Here is a 24551-nt window from a genome sequence, read left to right as displayed (position 1 = left end):
CACGCTCTCAGCTTTCTCAGGGCCTCTGCGTATGCTGTTCTCTCTGCCTAAAAGGATCTTCTCTCTCCTTTCACTTAGTTAACTTTGACTCATTCTTTAGCAGAATTGTGATTTCCTTGGGGACATTTCTCCTGGTCTATTTTTTCTCTTTTCCTTCTTTTTTCCTTCTCTTCCCTCTCCTTTCTCTTCTTTTCTTTTTCCTCTACCATAGGTCCCATTACAGCTATAAATTTATGTTTATTTATGTGCTTTTTTGATTCATGTCTGTCTTCTGTAGATTGTAAACTTCATGAGGGCGGGGACTGTGTCTGATTTTGTGGGCTTCCCTGGTGTCTCAGATGGTTAAGAATTTGTCTGCAATGTGGGACACCTGGGTTTGACCCCTGGGTCAGGAAGATCCCCTGGAGAAGGAATGGCAACCCACTCCAGTATTCTTGCCTGGAGAATTCCAAGGGCAAAGGAGCCTGGCAGGCTACACAGTCCACAGGGTCGTAAAGATCTGGACACGACTGAGCCACTACCACTAATACATATCCCCTCTACTCACCACGGAGTCTGGCAATGTCTCTATAAGAATGGTTGCTTAAATAAATTAGAAGTGAGAGTATAACAAAAAGACCAAAGGTAGGAAACATTATATAACGAGGGGGAATTTTTCAAAAGTTTAGGTGAAGAGTAGATGAAATTTGAGAGGAGATGCAAGAGAGGTGGGTGGGCAGGGAGAGCTTGAAGAATTTAGTTACCATCTAAACAACTGAGTCATTAAAAAGATTTTTTAATGGGGGTATGGAGATGCAATGAGGTAGGGCCAGGGAGATCAGCTGGCAAAGAATGGTGATGGGGGGCTTCTGTGGTGGCCCGGTGGTTGAGAGTCTGCCTGCCAATGCTGAGGACATTGTTTCGACCCCTGGTCTGGGACGATCCCACATGCCTGTGGACAATCCCATATGCCTCGGAGAATCTAAGCCCATGTCGGCCACAACTGTTGAGCCCACATGCCACAACAATAGAAGCTCCCAGCTTGCTTTGTGAGAAAGCCCACACCCAAAATACTATGTAAATAAATAAATAAATAATTGGAAAAATAAATAATGGTGACAGATCAAGTTAGAGATGATGAATTTTGAAAAGTGGGATGGAAGTGGGGTGTTCCTCAGAGCATATAGAGAGAAGAGATATTTGGAAAGCGGCCTCAAAAGTAATAACTGTAGGCTGTGGGGAGAGGACTCTTGACACCATCCAAGCAGCCACCTCAGAGCCACAAGAAAACAAGTGAAAACAGTGAATAGTTGAAGATACCAGGGTTTCTGGCTTGGGAGATAGGCAGATGGAGCACACGTGAAAGTGTCAGGCTGGGACAAGAAAAGAGACGCAGTTTCTCTGAGGCTGAAGGTGGTATACTTCAAACTCATGTAGGGGGAGGAGGAGGAGAGAAAGGGAAGAGATTTCAAAGTCCCTGTGATCTCTGTCAGCTAGGAGTTGAGGTCACACAGGTCTCGGTCTGTTCTGCCTCCTTCCCCATCTGTCTAACAGCTTATCCTTCAGGTTTCCGCTCAGCCACTCCACACTCACTGGGCACCCCTCCCCATGCTCCTCCCATAACACGCCCATCAGACACCCAATTATGGGATGTCTGCCCTGCTAGAGCAAAGTGTGGTCGTCAGGGGAGCTTACATTTCGCCACTTTGTCCCCACTTCCTGGAATGGCACTCACTGTTCCCTTGTTTCCCAGAAAGGAGTGAGACTGGGACTGGGGTATGGAGGAGACTGTTGACAAAGAGATGAGCAGAATGACAAAGAATTTAAGGAGAAACAACCAACCTTCTTGACAAGCAAAACTGGAAATTCAGGTCAAAAGGTAAAAACTTCCAATCATAAGATAAATTACTGAGGATGTCATGTACAGCATGATGAGTGTAGCTAACACTGCTGTCTGGGATATTTGGAGTTGTTAAGAGTAGATCCTAAGAGTTCTCACTGCAAGGGGAAAAAAAATTTTTTTTTTTATTTCTCTTTTTTGATATCTCTGTGAGATGATGGATATTAACTAAACTTATTTTGGTATTCATTTCACAGTATATGTAAGTCAAGTCATTATGCTGTACATCTTAAACTTACACAGAGCTATACACAGAGCTATATTTCAATTATATTTCAATAAAACTGAAAAAAAAAGACAAACGATCTAAAACCTGAGAAAACATGAAATCATATACTACTGCACAGATAGATAACCAAGTCAAACCGCCTGTATAGACTAAATGGGAACGAACTTTGTTGTTTGATCAGATTGATCTGATTCACAGTCCTTTTTAGAAAGTTAGAATTTAACCGTGCCAGTTGCCCATTAGTCTTGTGATGAGCCAAATGATTTTTAATCAAACATATTTTTTCTTGCATCTTATCTAACAATTTTATCAATATTCTTCATTTTGCTCCAAAGAAAAAAAATTTTTTTTCAACCTAGTTTCTTGGAAGCCTAGATCCCTTGAAACAAAACTTTGACCCTTCCTTAAAATTAGCTTGTTTGAGAAGTTGCTTTAACAAAGCCATTGCTTGGCTTTGTGTAATACCACCCACACTTTTCTGTTACACCATTGTAGGGACCACACCCCAGTAAGGTGTTTCAGAGACTGTCTCAGAGATGAAAGAGTGAATAGAGAAGATTTCAATTTTTTTAGGCCCAGTTTTTTTAAAAAGTGAAAAAGTAATATGAACACACATTAAAAATTGTTTTCAAGTACCTTAAAGGGTACTTAAAAAAAAAAGGTTGCTTTCTTCCTACCCCACACTCCTGAGCCTTTCTCTGGAGAGAACCATGACTACATCTCTGTGTGTGAGTAGAATGTTTCTATCATAATATGTGTATGTGTGTCTGTGTGGGTGACAGAAAGTTGAAAGGGACTTCTGATATCTCAGTATTTTGACAAATGCCCTAGCCTTAGAAAATACACATACCCAAAGGATTACTTAAAAGTTACCTGAATAGATCTTTTGACCCTTACTCTAATATCCACTTTCAGCCTATATAAAAGTAGTCTGAAATTCTATGAAAGTTAAAGCATAAGGCGCCAGTGCTATCAGATGCAGCAGGGTGGGGGTGGGGGAGGTGTTCCAAGAAAACCACTCAGAATGATTGGGAACCTGGTACCTTTCTTGTAGAAAAAGACTTGGGAGAGTTGCAGAAACATATAGCCAGGGCAATCCCAATGAAGTTACCAGGGCAAAGTGTGGTGAGACAGTTCTTGGAAGAGCTTGATATGTGACACAGTGTCTGCTGCCTTCTTTCCGGCTATGCTTTTGAAGCAGGGAGGCTGGCTGAGTGACCCTCAATGTTAGAGAAAGGAGGAGGCAGGTGTGCACTAGTCTGCATGCTCATAGCTTGTTGTGGTGAAGTCAAGTGGATGCCGTGCAAGAGAATGAAATGTGAAGGAGCCTTGTCCAAAGGGGTACTTGGTACTGGCATTAAGAGACTGTAGATTGTGAAGAGGAACTGAGATGAGGACTCAGAAGATCATCTGGATAGCCTACTTCCTGCCTGTTTTTTCTGCCACATCCTAGGCCAGGGAACAGTACAGGGTTGATATACCTACTGTGCCTCTGGAATCGGCAAATGTCCCCAGGAGAGAGCCAGATATCTACGCAGAAGATATGAAGAGCTCAGTTACAACAGGCTAGTGCTACATGAAAAAACTCATGACCAAACACACTCTGTGGACTCTGGAGGAGCCAGCAGGAGGTGAAGCAGGTGGATGGAGTATGAAAGAGCTATTCACGTCTCTTTTCATCCTACAAGTTCCCAGGACACAGAACTGGTCTGAGCTGGAAGTGCAAGGTTAATGAGGAAAGCTCTGAATTGCAGATGTTTTGGATTTTGATTTAGGCAGAACAGAATCATTTTAATACATCAAAGTGAGTTTAATCTGAGACATTTTCTATCTGAAGGTAACCAGAACTCTATGAGATCTACTTGAGACATCATGGGGAGGGTGATGTGAAAGCACATTCAGGACAGCATGTTTGAAGGCTGTGGTTGGAAAGAAAGCGGAGACTTGACTGTACTCCACTGAGTTTGTAACTGAAAGTGGGGTCTGGCTGCTCACCACTCAAAAGCCAATAAAAAGGCAAGGTTGGTGGAAAGTAAAGTTTGCTTTATTTTGGATGCCTGCATCCTAAGGTGAGAGGGGGCAGACTTCTGTCCAAAGGCTGACTCTCTCCCACCTACAACCAGTGGGCAAGAGGTTTTATAGACAGAGAGAAGGGGCTACATGCAGAAACAGCACAGTCAGGTCTGACAGTCATTTAGAAATTGGTCACTGATGGTCTGAAATTGGTCACTGATGGCCTGACCAGCATCATCTTGGTTGTTTTAGGTACAGTTAGTCTTCAGTTCCAGGATCAGTGTGTTCCCACTTCCTTGAGGCCAATTCTCTGTAATTGTGTCAGCTTATTACATGGGCTTCCCTGGTGGCTCAGATGGTAAAGCGTCTGCCTGCAATGTGGGAGACCCGGGTTCAATCCCTGGGTCGGGAAGATCCCCTGGAGGAGGAAATGGCAACCCACTCCAGTACTCTTGCCTGGAAAATTCCATGGACTGAGGAGCCTGGTAGGCTACAGTCCATGGGGTCACAAAGAGTCGGACACGACTGAGCGACTTCACTTTCTATTACATGGCCATAGATTGGTCATCTTGTAGTTAACTTCTTCCACCTGGTGGGGATTTCAGTACCTACAAGACAGCTCACAGGCTATGACTCAGAATATTATCTATAGCACTTGAGAAGGAACCAGAGGTCCTTGACTTTGGTCAGTGAATAAACCATTATTGTTTGGTCTCCTTTGACTGCTTTCCTTTGGACCACCTGTCAGCAGTCACACGATGACCCCACATCACTAATGTTGACTGATGTTCCCCCAGTCATTCTTGGGAGGAGGCTCTCTATCCACTGTGTTTACTTGTTACTAATGATGAAGGTTACCTGTGTGTGTCCTGAGACAGTGCTGCACCCCAACCACATTGCCTGATGGAGATATTTTGAACTCCACTGAAGCATGTGATCAGGCCTTTGACACAATGGGTGGAGAGTGATGCCAGAGGGATCATCCTGTACTGGTGTGGGGTTGAATAGGGATGGAATCCAACCTACAAGCAGTGGATCATTTACATTTATTAGCATCTCTACTATCCATAGAAGTAAAGCACTGGTGGCACTTTTCAGCCAGAAAATAGGAGTTTATCTCGGAAACCAATAGGTATAGTTGTGAAGACATTTGCACGTGAGTGGTGAGCCTGGATACACCCTCCTCCCCATCCCCACCACTGCGATGACTCTCTGACTTCACCAATACCTTAAACCTGTCACTATTTCTCTCCCTTTTATCCACCTGCCCTGGCTTCACATCCTTTCTATATCATATTCTGTAATCTAACACTATAATGATTCTCCACAGATACCCGCAGCTCCCTTGCTCCTCTTTCCTCTGTCATTTTCATCTGGCTTTTCTAATGCTGAATCCTAGTGGCTGAAATTGTTACAGAAAATTCTATAGGTGAGAAGATATATATGATGATAAATTCATAACCGACAGCTTCACATGAGCTGTCAGTGCTGCCTGGCAATTTTTCTACTTTTCTCTAGTTGACTTGTCCTAATTTTTCTATAATAACTGCTTCATAACTTTGTTAATCTTTTTTAAAAATTTTAAGTATGGTTGATTTAACAATATTGTGTTAGATTCTGGGGTACAGCAAAATGATTCAGTTACATATATATTCTTTTTCATATAGGTTATTATAAGATTTTGAATATAGTTCAATATACTATAAAATTTTGAATATAATTCAGTATATTCTCTGTGCTATATAGTAGGTCCTTGTTGTTTATCTATTTTATATATAGTAGTTTGTATTTGCTAATGCTAAATTCCTAGTTTGTCCATCTCCCCTCTTTTCCTCTTTGGTAACTATAAGTTTGTTTTCTATGTCTATGAGTCTGTTTCTGTCTTATAAGTTCATTTGTATCATATTTTAGATTCCACATATAAGTGATATCATATGGTATTTGTCTTTCTCTTTCTGACTTACTTCACTTAGTATGATAATCTCTAGGTCCATCCATGTTGCTGCAAATGGCATTATTTCATTCTCTTTTTTACATCCTCTCCAGAATTTATTGTTTGTGGACTTTAATCTTCTCATATCTCTGATTCCTCTGCCCCTATATCACAAAGTTGCATTTAAGAATTTTGCCTTCTATTTAACAAATAATTTAGGAGCAGCCACAAGGAAACACCCTTGTTTTTGATGTAGCAAATGAGGTCTACTCACATCTGTAGCCATCCTCTCCCTCTCCTTTCTGTTGTGTCCTAACAACCACAGCAAATATTTAAGTAGCACTTACTGTGTGCATCTACTTTTACACTATTTTAGAGATGATGAAACTTGGGTGCAGGGAGGTTAAGGAACTTGCCTAAGATCATACATCAAGCAAGTGATAGAGCCCAGTTTTGAAGAGAGGAAGTGTTTCTCCTTCTAACAAAGGCCAGTGCTTTTTGAAATGGTTCTGAGGCTTTTGAACCAGGGATTAAATTGCCAACATCCATTGGATCATCAAAAAAGCAAGAGAGTTCCAGAAAAACATCTACTTCTGCTTTATTGACTATGCCAAAGCCTTTGACTGTGTAGATCACAACAAACTGTGGAAAATTCTTAAAGAGATGGGAATACCAGACCACCTTACCTGCCTCCTGAGAAATCTGTATGCAGGTCAAGAAGCAACAGTTAGAACTGGATATGGAACAACAGACTGGTTCCAAATAGGGAAAGGAGTGTGTCAAGGTTATATATTGTCACCTTGCTTATTTAACTTACATGCAGAGTAGAAATGCTGGACTGGATGAAGCACAAGCTGGAATCAAGATTGTTGGGAGAAATATCAACAACCTCAGATACACAGATGACACCACCCTTATGGCAGAAAGTGAAGAACTAAAGAGCTTTTTGATGAAAGTGAAAGAGGAGAGTGAAAATGTTGGTTTAAAACTCAACATTCAAGAAAACTAAGATCATGGTATCTGGTCCAATCATTTCATGGCAAATAGATGGGGAAACAATGGAAACAGTGACAGACTTTATTTTCTTGGGCTCCAAAATCACTGCAGCCATGAAATTAAAAGATGCTTGCTCCTTGGAAGAAAAGCTATGACCAACCTAGACAGCATATTAAAAAGCAGAGACATTACTTTGTCAACAAAGGTCCATCTAGTCAAAGCTATGGTTTTTCCAGTAGTCATGTATGGATGTGAGAGTTGGACTATAAAGAAAGCTGAGCATCAAAGAATTGATGCTTTAGAACTGTGTTGGAGAAGACTCTTGAGAGTCCCTTGGACTGCAAGGAGATCCAACCAGTCAATCCTAAAGGAAATCAGTCCTGAATATTCATTTGAAGGACTGATGCTGAAGCTGAAACTCCAATACTTTGGCCACCTGATGTGAAGAACTGACTCACTGGAAAAGACCCTGATGCTGGGAAAGATTGAAGGCAGGAGGAGAAGGGGATGACAGAGGATGAGATGGTTGGATGGCATCACTGACTTGATGGACATGAGTTTGAGCAAGCTCCAGGAGTTGGTGATGGACAGGGAAGCCTGGTGTGCTACAGTCCATGGGGTTGCAAAGAGTTGGATATGACTGAGTGACTGAACTGAACTGAAATCTAATCCTACCTATAGACTTAACCAACACAGACTATGGGAGAGTGGTCAGAGGACAATAACAGTTTCAGCCACACTCTCATGCTCTTCCTGTTTTTGAACCCAGGTTTATGTTCCAGACAAACATTGAGGCAAAACAAACTGAAATGTTGGATTTTAGAGCATAGAAAGTTTTATTGTAAGGGCTAAGCAAGGAGAACCATGGTTCATGTTCAAAAAGTCCGAACTCCTCATGGGTTTCAGGGAAGAAGTTTTCTTAACTTATTTTTTTATCTATTTAGATCTTTAGTTGTGGTATATGGGATCTATTTCTCTGATTAGGGGTTGAATCTGGGCCCCCTGTATTAGAAGCGTGGTGTCTTAGCCACAGGACCACAGGGAAGTCCCAGGAGGAAGTTATTATAGGCACAATTTGGTTGACTGGTGTGAAGTAACTGTGTGGTGTTCCAGGAATCTCAGTCATCAGCCTGCTGGTTCCAACCATCTGGAGTCCATGAGCTTGAGCTCAGCCTGAAGTTCCCATCCTCCCTTGGGGGCAGGGGCACTTATTCCTTCAGATGAATTCAGAGATGTGCATCAGGTTGCTATGCACACCCTCTGAAGAGCAGCCAGGACCAGGCCCCACTGCACTACTGTTGTTTTTTTCTGCATCCCCTCACTCTCCTAATTAGTAACTGCTTGAATCTCTCCTTTGGAAGGCCTAGGAGGCTAAAGTCTGCTTGCTACACATAAGAAACGGGGAACACAGAAAGTCTTTTGTGCCTAGGAGGTCCCCACAGAGTCTAGCTCACTGTCAATCCTCCCTTTTCTTTGATTCTCCTCAATCTTGCAGAAACAGGTGTTGGACAAGAAAGGGAATGACATTTTGGATAGAGAGGTTAATCACAAACTCGGCAGGGGAACTAGGTTTTAGGGGGACTCTGTTTCATTCCTTCTCTGACATCTTCAACTCCTTCTCCTCAACCTGAAAGCCCAACTGACACTCCCATCTTTAAAAATTAAAATGATGCAAACCCAGACAAAACAAACGCAGTCCCTCTCTGGACATAACCTGATCTCCGATCATCCTTATCTGATTTCTCAAACAGGGAGCATCTCAAGAGAACTCACCGTGTGTGCTGTCTCCACTTTCTCACTTATTTGTCCTTCAAGACACTCCAATCTCATTTAGACCCCACCAGTCTACCAAAACAGTTAATACATGTGACCTCCACATTAACGGAGCTAATGGATACTTTCAGTCCTTCTTTTCTGGATCTGCCAGCAGAATTGGACACTTTTTTTTTTTTTGGCCACATGATGTGTGGGATCTTAGTTCCTTGACCAGGGATTGAACCCATGCCCCTTGCATTGGGAGCATGGAGTCTTAACCACTGAACTGCCAAGGAAGTCCCATAATTGGTCACATTTGAGCCCTCTGTCTTCAAGGACTATCTTCTCTCTCTTCCTCCGTCACCGCACTTTTCACTTTCCTCCTTTCCCCCTCCTTGTCTGACCCTTCTCAGCCCCTTGCTGTTGCTTTCCTCTCACTCCTTCCTGAGCCCTCACGACTCTGACTTCTTGTTCTCGCACAAGAAGCTGGCTGAACAGAAAGATCTACAAACACAAGGTGACACGTGCTCTTCACCCATATTCGGATTTTACCTGAGGGGTCAAAGGACCTTGGTTTTACAAGCTACTTGCTAATCCAGCCTAGCATCAGTGGAGACTTAAAGATGCGAGAAAAGTAACCTGGGCTGATGTAAAAATCATGGTTCTGCTCCCAGCTTCAAATAGAACTAAAACTTTAGATATTATTTTGACACTTGGTCTCCTGTCTTACCCTTCTCTAGGATGACCCTGTTGGCTTTATGGGGGTTCCTTGTGGCTCAGACAGTAAAGAATCTGCCTGCAATGCAGGAGACCTGGGTTCGATCCCTGGGTTGGAAAGATCCCCTGGAGAATGGGAATGGCTACCCACTCCAATATTCTTGCCTGGAGAATCCCTTGGACAGAGAAGCCTGGTGAACTACAGTCCATGGGATCACAATGAGTTGGACACTTTCACTTTCCCACTTCCTGGCTTTATACTATTTCTCCTTAGACCACCAAATTCTGACAAAACCAACCTTCAATACAGTTGCTTTTTGCCTTGAGGAGTGGCAGGGGACACTTTCTCTTGAGCAAGGCAGTTAATTTCAGCCTCTGTCACCTAGAAGTATAAGAAAGTCCACTGTCTAATGTAAGGACACATCCTCTAACAGGGTATTTTGCCTGCCTGCCTCAGAACTTTACCTCTTGGTATTTACCTTATCTTTCTTCTTTCTTGAATCCAAGCCAAAAAGGTAGTAAACTATTCCCTATTTTCTTCCTTTTCAGTTCTTTCTTTAAACAAATATCTTTTATCTATTCCTCCTTGTGACACTGAGAGGTTCCCGGGAGCTAATAATTGAGTTTCTTTTGCTTTTTACCTGCTGCAGAACTCCAGCTAAAAGTAGACTTCCTGCTTTAACTTTCCTTTGTTAAAGCAGACACCTTAACATGATTCACACAAAGATACTTGGGAGTCGCTGTGGCCAAAAACCTGTGGGCCCCACCTCAGTACAGAGCTGGCTGCTTGCCCAGACCTAGGCAGCCGTGCAGTGTGGACAGCACAGGTGACCTTCTAGAACCTGTCAGGCCTGTGACATTCTTTCTGTTGAAATCCAGTTTATCCCTCTCACCATTTCTTTGGATGCAAGATGGTGGAGTTCTAATTTTTGTTTGCTTCATTCAGAAGTTTAATATACAAAACCTGGAGGGGATTGCAAATTCACATACAAGAGCCGGGGTCTACAATCTTTAAAAAAAAGTTTGTTTTTAATTAAAGTATAGTTGCTTTGGGCTTCTCAGGTGGCACTAGTAAAGAGCCTGCCTGCCAATGCAGGAGACTTAAAGAGAGAGAGACGCAAATTCTATCTCTGGATCTGGAAGATCCCCTGGAGGAGGGCACGGCAACCCACTCAGTATTCTTACCAGGAGAATCCTATGGACAGAGGAGCCTGGTGGGCTATGGTCCATAAGGTGGCAAAGAGTCGGACGCGACTGAAGCTGCTTAGGACACACACACACAGAGTTGCTTTACAATGTTGTGTTAGGTTCTGCTAACACAGTGAATAGCAAAGTGAGTCAGCTATAAGTATACATATATCCCCTCTTCTTTGGATTTCCTTCCCATTTATGTCACCATAGAATGCTGAGTAGAGCTCCTGGTGCTATATAGGAGGTTCTCATCAGTTATCTGTTTTATTCGTAGTAGTATATGTGTCAGTCCCAATCTCTGAATTCATCCCATTCCCTCCTTTCCCCCTGGGTTGTTGTTTAGTCACTCAGTCACGTCCGACACTTTTGTGACCCCATGAACTGCCGCCCATCAGGCTTCTCTGTCCATGGGATTCTCTAGGCAAGAATACTGGAGTGGGTTGCCATTTCCTTCTCCAGGGGATCTTCCTGACCCAGGGATTGAACCTGCGTCTCCTGCATTGGCAGGTGGGTTCTTTACCACTGAGCCACCAGGGAAGCCCTTCCCCCTTGGTATCCACACGTTTCTTCTCGATGTCTGTCTGATTCCTTAGCTTAAGGATGGGGCTTTCCTTCTCTCTCTTTGGCCAGGCAGATTTCTATCATTGTAGTATGAAGACATAAATGAAGAGCATGTGGATGGGAAGTCAATGATTTGAGCCAAGTTAAAAAAAATAGTGCTGTGGAACACTGTGATTCAGGAAGCACAGTGATGGGCTTCTATTTCTGTCCTCGTATATTAGTCAGGATAAGTAATGCTATGTGTTTTAAGAAACAATCCTAAAATATCAGTGACGTAACGCAGGTTGTCATTGTCCAGTGTGGGTCTGTGGTAAAAGAGATGTGAGGTGGACCCAGGTAGATAGAGGTTCAATCATATTCAACTCATGACTCCTGAAATTGCTGTAGATGCTGAAATCCAGACGTCAAATGAGGTGGGAAGGGGTGGTGGGGTGGGGAGGGGTGGCAGGGTGGGGGTGGGGGTGGGGAGAGGATCACGCAGAGGATCCAAGCTTGGAGGTGGTTTTCATGCACCAAGTCTGGAAATAGTACCCACCTTTACTGCCCAGATTCCCTTGGCAGTAAGAGGGACAAGGAGGCTGGGGGAATCTAGCTTGGCTGCAGGCCAAGGAAGGAGAGAACAGGGCTCTTGGAGAGCACAATGTGGAACTCCTCCGTGCCAGGTCTGATTAAACTCATCTGGATATTCCCTCTGCGCTCACCCACCTGCACAGTGTCTGGCCCACATAACCTCAGAGAACTGTCTGAATTTTTGAATTTGAGAGCTTGAGCTTAGATAAAAATTCAACTTCCTGTGTTTAACTACTTGTACTTACCTGATCCAGACTGTAAAATAAGGTCACTGTGTGCAGGGGTTGGGGAGGTCAGTGTGGGCTAAGTGATCAAGAAAGGCTTCAGGGGGAAACTTCCCTGGTACTGCAGTGGTTAAAACTGCCTGCTTCCAATGCAGGGGACGAGGGTTTGATCTCTGATCATGAGATCCCTCTTGCCACTTGGAGTGGTTAGAAAAAAAAGACTTTAGAGGAAAGCAGTACCTGAACCTGGTCTTAACGGGATTTGGATAGACCGAGCGGAGGCTCCACAGTGTTTGCTTCCCTGGTTGCTCAGAGGGTAAAGAACCTGCCTGCAATGTGGGAGACCAGGGTTTGATCCCTGGGTTGGGAAGATCCTTGGAGAAGGAAATGGCAACCCACTCCAGTATTCTTGCCTGGAGAATCCCACGGACAGAGGAGCCTGGTGGGCTACAGTCCGTGGGGTCACAAAGAGTCGGACATGACTAAGCGACTAACACACACAAGCAGAGGGTCAGCACCCTCCAAGTAAGTTTGCAAACCTAGATTTGGACTCAGACAGTGACTGTATTTATTTACTGCAACTTATATTTTTAAAGATATTCACTTATCTATCTATTTGGCTGTGCTGGATCTTAGCTGTGGCATGCAGGATCTTCATCTTCATTGGGGCATGAAGGATCTTCAGTTATGACATGTGGGATTTATTTCCTTGACCAGGGATTGAACCCGGGCCCCCTGCATTGGGAGCACTGAACCACCGGGTAAGTCCCTATATTTTTTATTAATTAAAATAATTTTTATTAATTTTTAAAAAGGTAACACATTCACACAGTTAAAAATTCAAAAGGGACAAAAGGATACAGAGTTAAAAAAAAATAAATCTTCTCCCTATTCTGTTCTCTTTCCCAGAGGCAAACATTATTACCAATTTCTTTGTTATCTTTCCAGAGATTATCTTCAAATATAAAAACAAATATCTGGGACTGTCCATCTTTTAACAATTTCACCATAACAAAGCCTTACTTTTGCTAATCTGATTGGATAAAATATATTTCAGAGTTGTTTTAATTTGTACTTTGTACTTTTATGAGTAAAATTGAGCATCTTTTTGTATTTCGGGCCAGCTGTATATTCTTTTATCTGAACACTTTTCCTTTGCCCATTTTCCTGTTGGATTATTACTACTATTCTGTTAGTATTAGTATTATTTATTTCTTGGAAATTCTATACTGGAGAAATGAAGCCTTTGTCACCATTAAACTTTTCGATTTTTTCCAGTTTGATTTTTTTGTCTTTTTTCTTTTGCTTACAGTGGTTCTTTTGTAATAGAGTTTCTGTTTTACACTGTGAAAACTTTAATCTTTTCTTTTAGGTATGATTTTTGGGACCTACCTAGAAAGATCTTTTATACCCCAGAATTCATTTTAGAAAACTCCTGTGCTTTTTTCTGAAGGGAGAAAATAGGAAATTGTAGCACAGAGATCCTGATACAGGTTTGGGGTGATCCAAAGGGTTAGCCAGCCTCAGGCACCAGAGGAGACAGCAAACTTTGGGCAAGGCCCTCCAAAGCAGGGATCCCCCAAGTCGTGGGGTTGGGGCAGGGACCTTGTTTGTAGGAATCTAAAGGTCATTGTCTAAAGACCCCAATGCTAGGAAAGATTGAGGGCAAAAGGAGAAGGGGGCGGCAGAGGATGAGATGGTTGGATGGCATCACCGACTCAATGGACATGAGTCTGAGCAAGCTCCAGGAGAGAGTGAAGGACAGAGGAGCCTGGTGTGCTGCAGTCCACGGGGTCACAAAAAGTCGGACACCACTTACCTACTGAACAACAACAATAACAACAACCAAGGCCATATTAGGAAGCAGAGATTCACTTCTGATCAAGAAAACAATGAAGATACAGGGAATCGAACTGTCCACAAAGTGATGAGGAAGATCTGCTGCCTATTTGGGATTCTTCTTTTGGTCAGCCTGACCCAGTGCAAGACAGTCCAGCATCCCCTGAGGGCCAGGTGATTTCTGCCACATCTTCAGCCTCACACAGTTTTTCTTGTTGATTCCAGATTTATATATCCAGTTTCTACTGCTGAGCTCAGACATCTCTAACTTAACTATGTCTAAGATGGAACTTCTGATCTTGTTTCCTGCATTTGGCTGTGCTCCAGTCTTCATTATTTATAACGAAAAAGAAACTTGAGTCATCTTTGGCTTCTTATCTCCCTTTATCTCTAACTTTTATTCATCACCAAGTCATGTCTATTTCTCCTCCAAAGTCTGTCTTAAAGCCTGCTGCAGCTAAGTACCTCTGCAGCTCCTCTCTTAGCCAAAGCCACTACCATCTCTTACTTAGATTTCTTCAAGCTATCCTAACAAGTGGCCCCACTTCCACCCCTGCCCCCAACCCCAGGTTTCCCACAGGCTGTTCTCTCCCAGTCTTTCTACTCCCTTCTGTCTGTTTCCACCTCGTGCTCAGCTGCAGGACTGTGGAGCACTCAGAACACCCCCTGGCCACTTCTGTGCATTTGTACCTGTACAGAGGTATCTGGGCTCAAATACCTTCATGTCCTTTGACCTTTAGGCAAACTCCTACGTGTGCTTCAAATCTCAGCCCAAATGCCTCTTCTGTGGGGCTGTCCACTGCACCCCAGCTCCCTAACCTCTCCTTATGTGATCCCATGTAGAAGCTCCTTTAATGTTTGTTTGAATAAATATATGGACCTGAGTAGTATGAGGACTGAGGAGAGGAGGGCCTGAATTGTGCTGGGGTCTGGAAGGGAGATGGGGAGAAACAGGAAGACAGAGGTACAGCCATTTTGAGAAAGAACTGGGGAACAGCTTCGGGCAAAACAGGCCTTACGAGCTAAAGAACAAAGGCTTTGGGGGCTGGAGCCCCAGAGACAAAAGCCAGGCTTGCAGCAGTAAAAGATTAACTATCTCTGCTACACGAGTATACCTTATTGCCACAAGACAAGAAGCTCAACTATAAATTTCAACCTTATCTTTCCCGTGCTTTTTGCAGAAAATGGTCATACAATTCTTTCCCCTCACAGAAGCACTCCTTATTCCCAATAGCCACCATTGTGTCCCCTGCTGCTGATGGAAAAAATTGACAATTTCTGGAAATTATCAGTGATCGCAAGACAAATCTTCCCTTTTTTGGAAAAAAAGTAAAAAAAAAAATTTTTAAGTGTTTTTTTTTTTTTTTTTTTTTGATGTGGACATTTTTTTTAAGTCTTTATTGAATTTGTTACAATATTGCTTCTGTTTTATGTTTTGGTTTTTTGGCCTTGAGGCATGTGGAATCTTAGCTCCCTGACCAGGGATTGAACCCACACTCTCCCTGCACTGGAAGGCAATGTCTTAACCATTGGACCACTAGAGAAGTCCCCAAACCTTCTCTTTCATCGTAAAGGCAACTTGCCCTTTCAACTTGGGGAGCTGGCATTTGTTTTCCCCCCACTATTTTTTTCTGGTGTACAAGCGATCTAGTTTAGTAAAAAGACTTGCTTGCTAAGAATCTTGTGGAAGCGCTACTTATTTCTATGGCATTTCTGTCCAAGAGTCTGAGAAGGCCCAGTGACACCAGGGCCTGGGGTGGGTGTCAGGCCTGGTGGGAGGCTGGGTCTGAGGAGTGCTCAGCCCTTGTGTGACAGGACTGCATTGGGACAGACGCCCTGTTTGTGAGGGAGACGGGCTGAGGGAACTCAGAGAGTGACCTAGTGTTGGAGGGCGAGCAGTTCTGAGCCCCCGGTGGGGGCAAGTTGGCTGCCCTGCTCTGGACAGAATCTGGTCTTCTCAGGTCAGGGTTTCTGGGATGGGATCAAATGCCTCAGCAAAACCTACTGTCTTCATGAGACCCGGGCATGGCCAGGCCTTGTCTGATGTAGGGACCCAGAAGCACAGGCAGAACAAGATGGAAAGCCGTGGTGACCGGAGGCCTCTGTCTCAGCCTCTCTGGAGACTAGTGGGAGGCGGAAGGTAGATGAGGGAACCAGACGGGACATGCTCGGCTCTTGGGGTGCCAAGAGCCCCCCAATACCACTCTATATCCCCATTGGAAGATTCCCCTGGAGGAGGGCATGGCAACCCACTCCAGTATTCTTGCCTGGAGAATCCCATGGACAGAGGAGCCTGGTGGGCTACAGTCCATAGAGTCACACAGATTCAGACACGGCTGAAGCGATGTAGTAATAGTAGTATATGCCCCCTGGGCTCTGAGTAAGTGTATCTAGTTACTGAGGGGCAGAGGGCCCTGAATGAGGGGACTCAAGGTCACTGACAGGCCCCGGTCACTGGGGCTTGACAGGGGGTCCCTGGCCTCTGGGAGTCATAAGCTGTAGGTCCTGGTCATTAAGTGGACTGAGAGGGAGGCTTTAGTAACTATGGGGCTTGAGTGAAGGGTTCTGACCATTGAGGCCCAAGTGAAGGTTTCCGGTGATTATGGGGCCTGAGAAGGAGGCCCTGGTCACTGCAGGGGGGCAGGATTGGGGGCTGAGTGAGGGGCCTGATCTCTGAGGATTTGTACTGGTGCTATGGCCGCTAAAGGACCTGGGCGGGGAGCCTCTGATGACTAAAGTCTGAGTGAGGGGTCCTGGTCACTGGGGGCTTAAAGGGGAGGCCACTCTATTAATCCTGAGCTGAGGTGCATGGAGGAGGCTTCCAGATGCCCCTAATCTGTCCAGCATGTTCCTGGCCTGACCAGCATGGCTTGCAACAGCCAGCAGATGGCACTGCGGCCTCACGTGTGGCCTGAACTCAGCCTTGTGGGGGCCTTGCGCAGGCATTCCTTGCGGGCAGGGGTGGGGGTGGGGGGTCAGGGGGGAGAAGCTCAGGGGAGACGGGCTCAGGTGCAGCCTCCTCCACCAGCTTGAGGAGCTGTGGGGGGGGAGGTGAGCAGAGGAGGCAGGGAGTTAGGTGAATGGCTAGCCTCCCTGGGGTGATGGCCCAAGGCATATTCCCTGGAAGCCGAGATTCTGTGCTGTGGGTTAGGAGTTCTGGGTCTGTTTCATACAGGAGCCAGGACAGGTTTGACCAACAGGTCCGGAGCTCAGAACAAACTCTACTCCAAATCTGGCTGCACACGTCCCCCTCTAGATTGGTTCAGCCGTCCTGGCCGCAGATCCAAGACACACTAAGATCCAACCTGAACACTAGAGAGGTTGTTTCCTAGGGCATTTGGTGTCCTGTGAAACCCAGATAGAAATAGAGCCTGCACCTTGTCATGGTCAGAACTTGTCAGAGCCCAGAACTCATTGATACCATACCTCTCAGGGCCAGGTCACCTTCCAGGACCGTGTCACACTCCAGGGCCTTGTCATACCCCAGATACAGTCACAGAGCAGGGCTCCGCCATCTCACAGATAAAGGCACATCCCAGGGCCCTGTCACCCTTCAGGCATAGAACAACCTGGGGCCTGAGCCATCAGTCTTTATACACTGGCACTTCCCAGGTCCTGTCACAGCCCGTGCTTGGCCCTGAGGTGTGGTAGTATCTGCCATGTGACAGCTGAGCTGTGACATATGGGGTACATGACCAAACTCTGAAATGTGCCTGGAGTTGAGTGATGACAGGGCCCTGGGCTGTGACTTTACTCAGAGAGTGCAGAAACTGGTTTCTAAAGCTGCACCTGTGAGTCTGGCTGTCATCACCAAGAATTCATGATTAGCATCTGTAACTATCATGGTGACAACTGCTGAGGAGGATACAGAATGTCTGAAGCACTGCTTCACCAACTATCTATGATAGAAGACCACCTTCATTTTTTAAATTTCCCTTTTGAATCCATTACAAACTGACACTTTTGTAAAGTACAATTATATTGCTAGAAAAATGAAATAGAAAAAAGTCATACAAAGTGAGTTACATTATGCTTTCCCACTGTATTTCTGACATAATGCCTGGGTGATATTGGAATCTGTACTCATATGTCATGTAAATAATATGAAACTGTATATTTTTCAAAGTTTTATTTTAGCTTTGGGGAATCTTTTGTTAAGATGTTATGGAATAAAAAGCTGGAAAAGAAAAAAAATCATATAAAATATAAGCCCACATTAAAAAAAAGACATTTTATTTTGGAATAATTGTAGATCTATAGAAAAGTTGCAAAGAGAATAGAGTGACTTGCTGTATAGTCCTCACTCAGTTTCCCCAATGCTAACATCTTAGATAACTGAAGCATATTTGTGAAAACTAACAAATTCACATTGCACCATAACTAAACTATGGACTCTCTTTGGAGTTCAGCAGTTTTCTGGCTAGTGTACTTTTTCTGTTTCAGGATCCAATCCAGGATATCACAGTGTATTTAGCATAGTTTTTATGATTAGGTTCAAATGACCTATAATTATTCTGTCAAATTGTTATGTTTCTAAGCACTTGCTCTTTTCTCTCGCTCTCTCTTTTTTTTTAACTTTTTCTTTTATACTGGAACATAGCTAATTAACAATGTGATGGTTCCAGGTGCTCAGCAGAGTGGCTTAGCCGTGCATACACATGTATCCATTCTCCTCCAAACTGCTCTCCCATGCAGGCTGCCACATAACATTGAGCAGAGTTCCCTGTCTAAGCATTTACTCTGAATCTCATCATGGACTGGTAACAACCTGTGGCCTGGCACTGGGGTGTTGGCTGCACCTTGAGTAGCACTGAAATAAGGAATGTGTGTGCATGTGTGCTGAGTCACTTCAGTAGTGTCTGACTATTTGCGACCCTATGGACCATAGGCCACCAGGTTCCTCTGTCCATGGGATTATCCAGGCAGGAATACTGGAGAGGGTGGCCATGCTCTCCTCCAGGAGATCTTCCTGACCCAAGGATTGAGCCTATATCTCTTGCATCTCCCGCATTGCCAGATGGTTCTTCACCACTAGCGCCACCTGGAAAGCCCCAGGTATAAAGAATAGTTGCATATTTATTGTGATGCATCAGGGCAGTGAGAGGATGGGAGGCAACTGGCATGAACAACTAGAGTACGGGTATAGAGGAAGGAAGGATGGCAGCCAGATGGGTGGGCCTTGGGCATGACTTGTGTGGAACAAATAGGAATGGGAAGATTTGGGGAAAGAAGTCTCAAAAGATACCCAGGAAGGCTGTGATCCTGCATTTGTGTGCACTCTTTGGAACTTCAGAGTGAATATTGGCAATAACCCTTTGGTTCTGATGAGTATTTTAGCTTGTTGAGCTCTATTAGTGTCTGGATAGTGAATTTAGGACTTGAAAAGACAGCGCTGTATATGGGTTCAGAGATTCCAAGGGCTGACCTAGGCCCCTGCCAGTCTGAGGACCCAGCATAGCCTGAGGATGACTTAGATCTAGGATTGCATGACAGGACTCCAAGACACACAAAGGGGCAGGGATGGCAAGGTTTCCCCAGCCAAGGAGAAGGAAACCAAGAGAAGGAGATTCATGTTCCAGGGCCTCCCTTCATCCTGACCTTGTTGTGATCCAGGCTCTCAGCAAGTGAGTAATGTAAACACTCCAGGCCTTAGTCTCCCATGTATGCAGTGGGATAAATAACATATCAGCTCAAGGAGGAGTCTGAGGATGAAAGAAGAATCGTTTGGAAGTATTATCATGATACCTGGCGTGGAACAGGATCTCCCCTCTCCTGTTCATGACAGCCCAGCTAGACTCTTTGGTTTCCCCATCTTCACCTGTTTCTTTTCCTCTAGGAAGCTGGAATCAAGGTTCTAGGAGGGGTTTCCTGGCCTAGGTCCCATCTCATTGCAGATTCTCCAGCTTCCTCCTCTTTGTATTAGAGCCTGCTCATCCCTCAGGTCTCAAAGGAAGCCTCCAGGGCCCTTCCCTTCATCACCTCTGAGAAGCACAGCTTGCTACTCAACACTTTCTACTCTTGATCATCAATGCTTAATCAATCACAAGTAAATAATGGCAGAAACTTGATCCTATCTTATTCTCTGCTCTATTTCTAGCACCAAAAAGTGCCTGGGCTGTATTCGACATTTTATAAATATTTGTTGAATGAATAATTTGGGAGGAAAATATGTGATTTTTTCCTTTAAACAACTTTGAGCATAGTTAACAGAGTGTACAGAATGTACCAAGTGACAAAAGTGTCGTTGTTTGGAACCGAATAGGTTGCCTGGAAAAAGAAGATGGTCCTGGTAGAAATGAATTCAATATACCATAAAGTTGGAATCGGAAATTATTGGTAAAGGCAGAAATTTATTTTGTACATGGTCTGGAAAAATTGGCTAGCATCAAAGAAAAATAATCGATATCTTTTCCTCACATTGTACACCCAGAACTTTCCAGATGGACTAAAGAGCTTTAAAAACTTTGGAAACACCAACCTATTTATCAAATCTCTGGAAAGAGCGAATTTTCCATCTTAGAAGCAATAGAAGCAGTCATAAAGGGAAAGGTTAACTGATGATTATCGAAGTATTTTAAACTTTTACAAGTTAAAAAATAAAAGGTAACCCAAGTAAAAAGGCAAACACACTGGGGAAATATTTGCAGTCAGCTGCAGCAAGACCTTTCATAAATTGATTTTAAAAATATACACAGAGGCCCCAGTGAATAAATAGAGTATGTGACCAGATGTTTTTCCAAAAAGGAAAGACATGCAATGATGCTCAGTCTTAATAAAGAAAGATAACTCCAGGAGGCAGAGGTCCGTGGTGGCCTAAAGAGCTGGGGAGATTTCGCTGGTGAGGTGGAGTGTGAGCATGTTTGAGGATGTGGACTTTATGGAGATGGAGAGGAGATGGCATACTCTTGGCAGGCATTTCCTGCTCACTAGGCTCTCCTGGCTCCCTTCTGACTTGGCAGGATTTCTGAGGCTGAGAACTGGACAGTCTCCATAGTGTCGGTCTGACCACTGTTATCCATCAGTAACGGAAAGGACTTTACTCACGAAAACAAACCACCACGGAAACTCAGGCAGGCCTAGCACAGGGATGTTCTCAAGGGAGAATTCTGTGGTTGTGGGCTTAGGGAGATGGGCAAGGACCCCAACTTTCCCCATCTCATCTACCGTAGTAACCTTGGAGTTTTCTGACTTAAAAATCAGCTGCCTGGGACTTCCTTGGTGGCCCAGTGGCTAAGACTGTGTGCTTCCAATGCAGGGGGTCCAGGTTTGATCCCTGGTTAGGGGATGTCTGGTCAGGGAATGCCTGACCATGCCACAGCTAAGACCTGGTACAGCCAAATGAATGAATGAATAAATAAATAGATATTTAAGAAAAACAGCTGCCTGTCTACCCTTGCCTCCAACACCCAACCGGGTTCGTTTTTCACAACTCTCCTGGGAATGTGAACAAAAGTGTCATTCACTGCTCTGAAACACACCTCAAACTGGCATTTTCACTTTAAAGTCTTTCTTTCTATGACTTTTAATAAATATCTTTAAAAAATTAAGCAAGCAATACATATTCATTGGAGGAAGCACACATATAGCTGGTATTTCTGAAAGTTTTTCTGAAGAACTGAGAGAAAGAGAAAAAATTGAACATATGAATAATTCACCAATAGTCATATTTCTAAGCAGAGCAAGCAATTCCCACAGTAAGGAGACCCTCCCCTCCAGATAGACTTTCTGAGCCTGTGGGCTGGCTTCCTCTCCAAGTACCAGACCTGATTAGACCTGAGAACCTTGATTCCCTCCCCACTGGAGAGGTCTCCTGACATCTTTGCTGCCTCCAGGCTGCAAAACCCAGATTCACACTTGCAGCTCCCTTCCGCTCGGCCTCCCACTCAGCTCCCTTTCTGGTCTAAGAACGTGATTCATCCTCAGTTGCAGGCAACAGCCATTCTCAATCATATCTCTGCCCACCACAAGAGATGGATGACATCCATATTCCCACACGCTCTCAAAGGTCGAACCCAATTTTATCTAAACCTGGGAAGATTTTTGCAGGAAATGAAAGCCAATGGTAAAAATAACCATTACATCTCCATGCAATATGATGATTTGAAATTGGCATGACTGTTGGCGTGTTAGTGATTGCCCACTGTTGTTTGCTGCACATGTAGCACTGGCTTTGGAGAAGCCATTCCTGAGTGCTGGCTGTGATGCTGCCTCTTCCTCGCCCAAATTAGTGGGGGTGACATTATTATTATAGGGATAACCTTAGTAGTGGTCACCACTAAGTCTCCTGCATATATTTTGAGAGCAATTATTGTGTTTAGTTGTATGTCTATTTTCCCAACTAAACTTATGTGTGCTAGTAGCTGTATCAGTGCTCAGCACAGTGCCCGACATTGATCAGTGGACAGTAATTGCATGAATGAGTGACTCAGCCCCTTTTGCTGTAAAGTCTGTCTGCATCTTGCTCTGATTCTAAAAAACCCACCCTCCTTCAACTCCTGTCTCTTAGGTTTTTGCTTTGCTGCTATGTTTCCTAAACTGAGTTTGCTTTCCTGGTGACCTGTTTGTGCTCATCTAGCCTGCCAGGCCTGCCATCTTGGTCCTGCTTCTTAGGCTCCTTTATCTTAAGATAAATGAGGAAAAAAGTCTCAATTTTTTCCAGTCATCAGGAGTCTAAGATATTCTTGAGAGCTTTATTTAGAGTGAGAGTTTTGTCCAACACTCTCCTCTCCTCAACAGGAGTTCTAAGTTGGCTCTGCATCTAGATTTTGACTCTTTGACAGTAATTTATGTCTTATCCACTTTTATGTCTCCCAGAGAAGGTATTACAGGCCTAGGTCAGATTAGGCCCATCTCCTTTGCAGCGTGGATGTGATTTTTAAGTAACTAACCATGTAGTTTGTCTAACACCTATATCTCCCATTTGGAGGTAAATTCCACAAGGTCAGGGACTCTATTAATTCACTGCTCAATCCCCAGCATCTATCACAGAACCCAATACACAGCATATCTCAATAAAGATGTGTGGTAAGAATAAATGAGTGAATGAGTGAATATAGGAAATGGTAGACTGAATGAATGACCAGTTATGACTTTGATAAGCAGGGGATGATTTTGTTTCTCTGAAAGTAAGCCTTAGATGCTGAAGTCTCTGTTTGTGAAAGGGAAAAGCAGGCCTTGGGGCAGCTGGAGACTGAAGCATTGGTTAATGCTTAAAGGAATCCCATGGGTAGCCTGGTTAAGGGCAGGGGAGCCCAGCGTGGGTCAAAATAGAGGGGATAAATGGCTCTGGGAGGGCTGAGAACGAGAGTGGGAGTTTGAGACACAATTTCCTACCCACCAGTTTCTCCCATAATTGTATTTACTTTGGACCCTAAGCTATGTTCTCAGAGGATTTGGAGTCAAAGTGGAAGTTGGTTTGTTTGTTACATGGTTCACGTGGATTAGTGTGTGGCAGCAACATTTCAAAGAGGATTATTGCTAATCACTCCTGATACAGGTGGGCCGGGGGAGGGTGGCCAAAGTTGGCCTTTTGGGGGACAGTCCTTGGGACTGCACCAATTAGCTCAGCAGGCCCACACCTTCTTCTGAGATTTGGGCTCAGCTGTGGCCTTTGTCTGAACAAGGGGCCCAGGGAATGCAGGAGGCCGAAGTCCTAGCGACAACAGGCTTTGGCAGGTTCTCCAGGGACCAGAGGGAAGCAGAAGGTGGACGAGTGGCCCACTGAGCCCTTGTTATGTCACCAGACCTTAATTAAGCCCCTTCAACCACAAAGCCCTGAGAGTGGGCCCTGGGCCCCTAAGGACATGGGGCTGGATCAAGAAAGTTAAACATCTAAACATCTTAAAAATTATGATTAGTCTTCATATGTCATTCACTGTAAAAACAGTTAAACCACAAAATAAGGGCAAAGGTCACTACAGTTCAGTTTTGTACTCCATGATGGTCCCGTTGATGCTTTTCTGCATGTGTTGAATTCTATGCCATAAGGTCTTTCTTGGGGGTCTGTTGAAGAATCTGAGGGAGGGGCCCGGCCACTGAGATCTGAGTGAAAACTGGAGAGATCTGAATGAGGGGCCTTGGCTCACTGAGGGGCTGAGAGAGGGGTCCAGCTGCTAAGGGAACAGAGACAAGAGCTCTGATAACTGAGGGATCTTGGTGAGGGTCCTGGTCACTGACAGTGCTGAGTCTGGGCTCTGCTCACTGGGGACCTGAGGAAAGGTCCCCATCTCTGAGACATCTGAGTCAGTGGCCCTGTTTATTGAGGGGCTTGGCAGATGCATCTGGTCACCAACACCTGAAGGAGAGGCTCTGGTCACAAACTCTTGAGTGTGGTCAGTGGGTCCAAGTGAGAGGCTCTACTCTCTGAGAGGACCAGGGAGGGGTTTTGGGTTCCGGGGTTAGGGCTACTGGCTTCTGGGAGGACTGAGTGTGGGGGTACCAGTTTCAAGGTTTGAAGAAAGGGCTCTGACCACCGAGACATGCCTGAGAGTTTTTGGTCAATGAGAAATATAAATAAGAAGCTACCTCCATCAAGTCTGGGCTCACATAGGTGGATAAACCTGCCCAGTGTGGGGTTCAATAGCTGAGATTCCATATCCAGATTAAACGGTAGGGGCCCTTAATGCCCTTCTTCCTTCTTCAGCC

The 24551-nt window shown here is 44.5% G+C and overlaps 1 long non-coding RNA gene across 1 annotated transcript in view; it reads left to right on the top strand.

Moving 5' to 3' along the window:
- The first annotated feature begins 1653 nt into the window (after positions 1 to 1653).
- The window catches only part of LOC139034041 (uncharacterized), a 34493-nt gene continuing 11595 nt past the window's right edge, over positions 1654 to 24551 (top strand). Inside the window, exon 1 of the long non-coding RNA XR_011486505.1 lies at positions 1654 to 1858. This is a non-coding gene — a long non-coding RNA (uncharacterized lncRNA). The remainder of the gene's footprint in view (positions 1859 to 24551) is intronic.

Source organism: Odocoileus virginianus, unplaced genomic scaffold (genome assembly GCF_023699985.2).
Source record: "Odocoileus virginianus isolate 20LAN1187 ecotype Illinois unplaced genomic scaffold, Ovbor_1.2 Unplaced_Contig_20, whole genome shotgun sequence".
Classification (NCBI taxonomy): Eukaryota; Metazoa; Chordata; class Mammalia; order Artiodactyla; family Cervidae; genus Odocoileus; species Odocoileus virginianus.
This window is presented reverse-complemented; position numbering and strand designations above follow the sequence as displayed.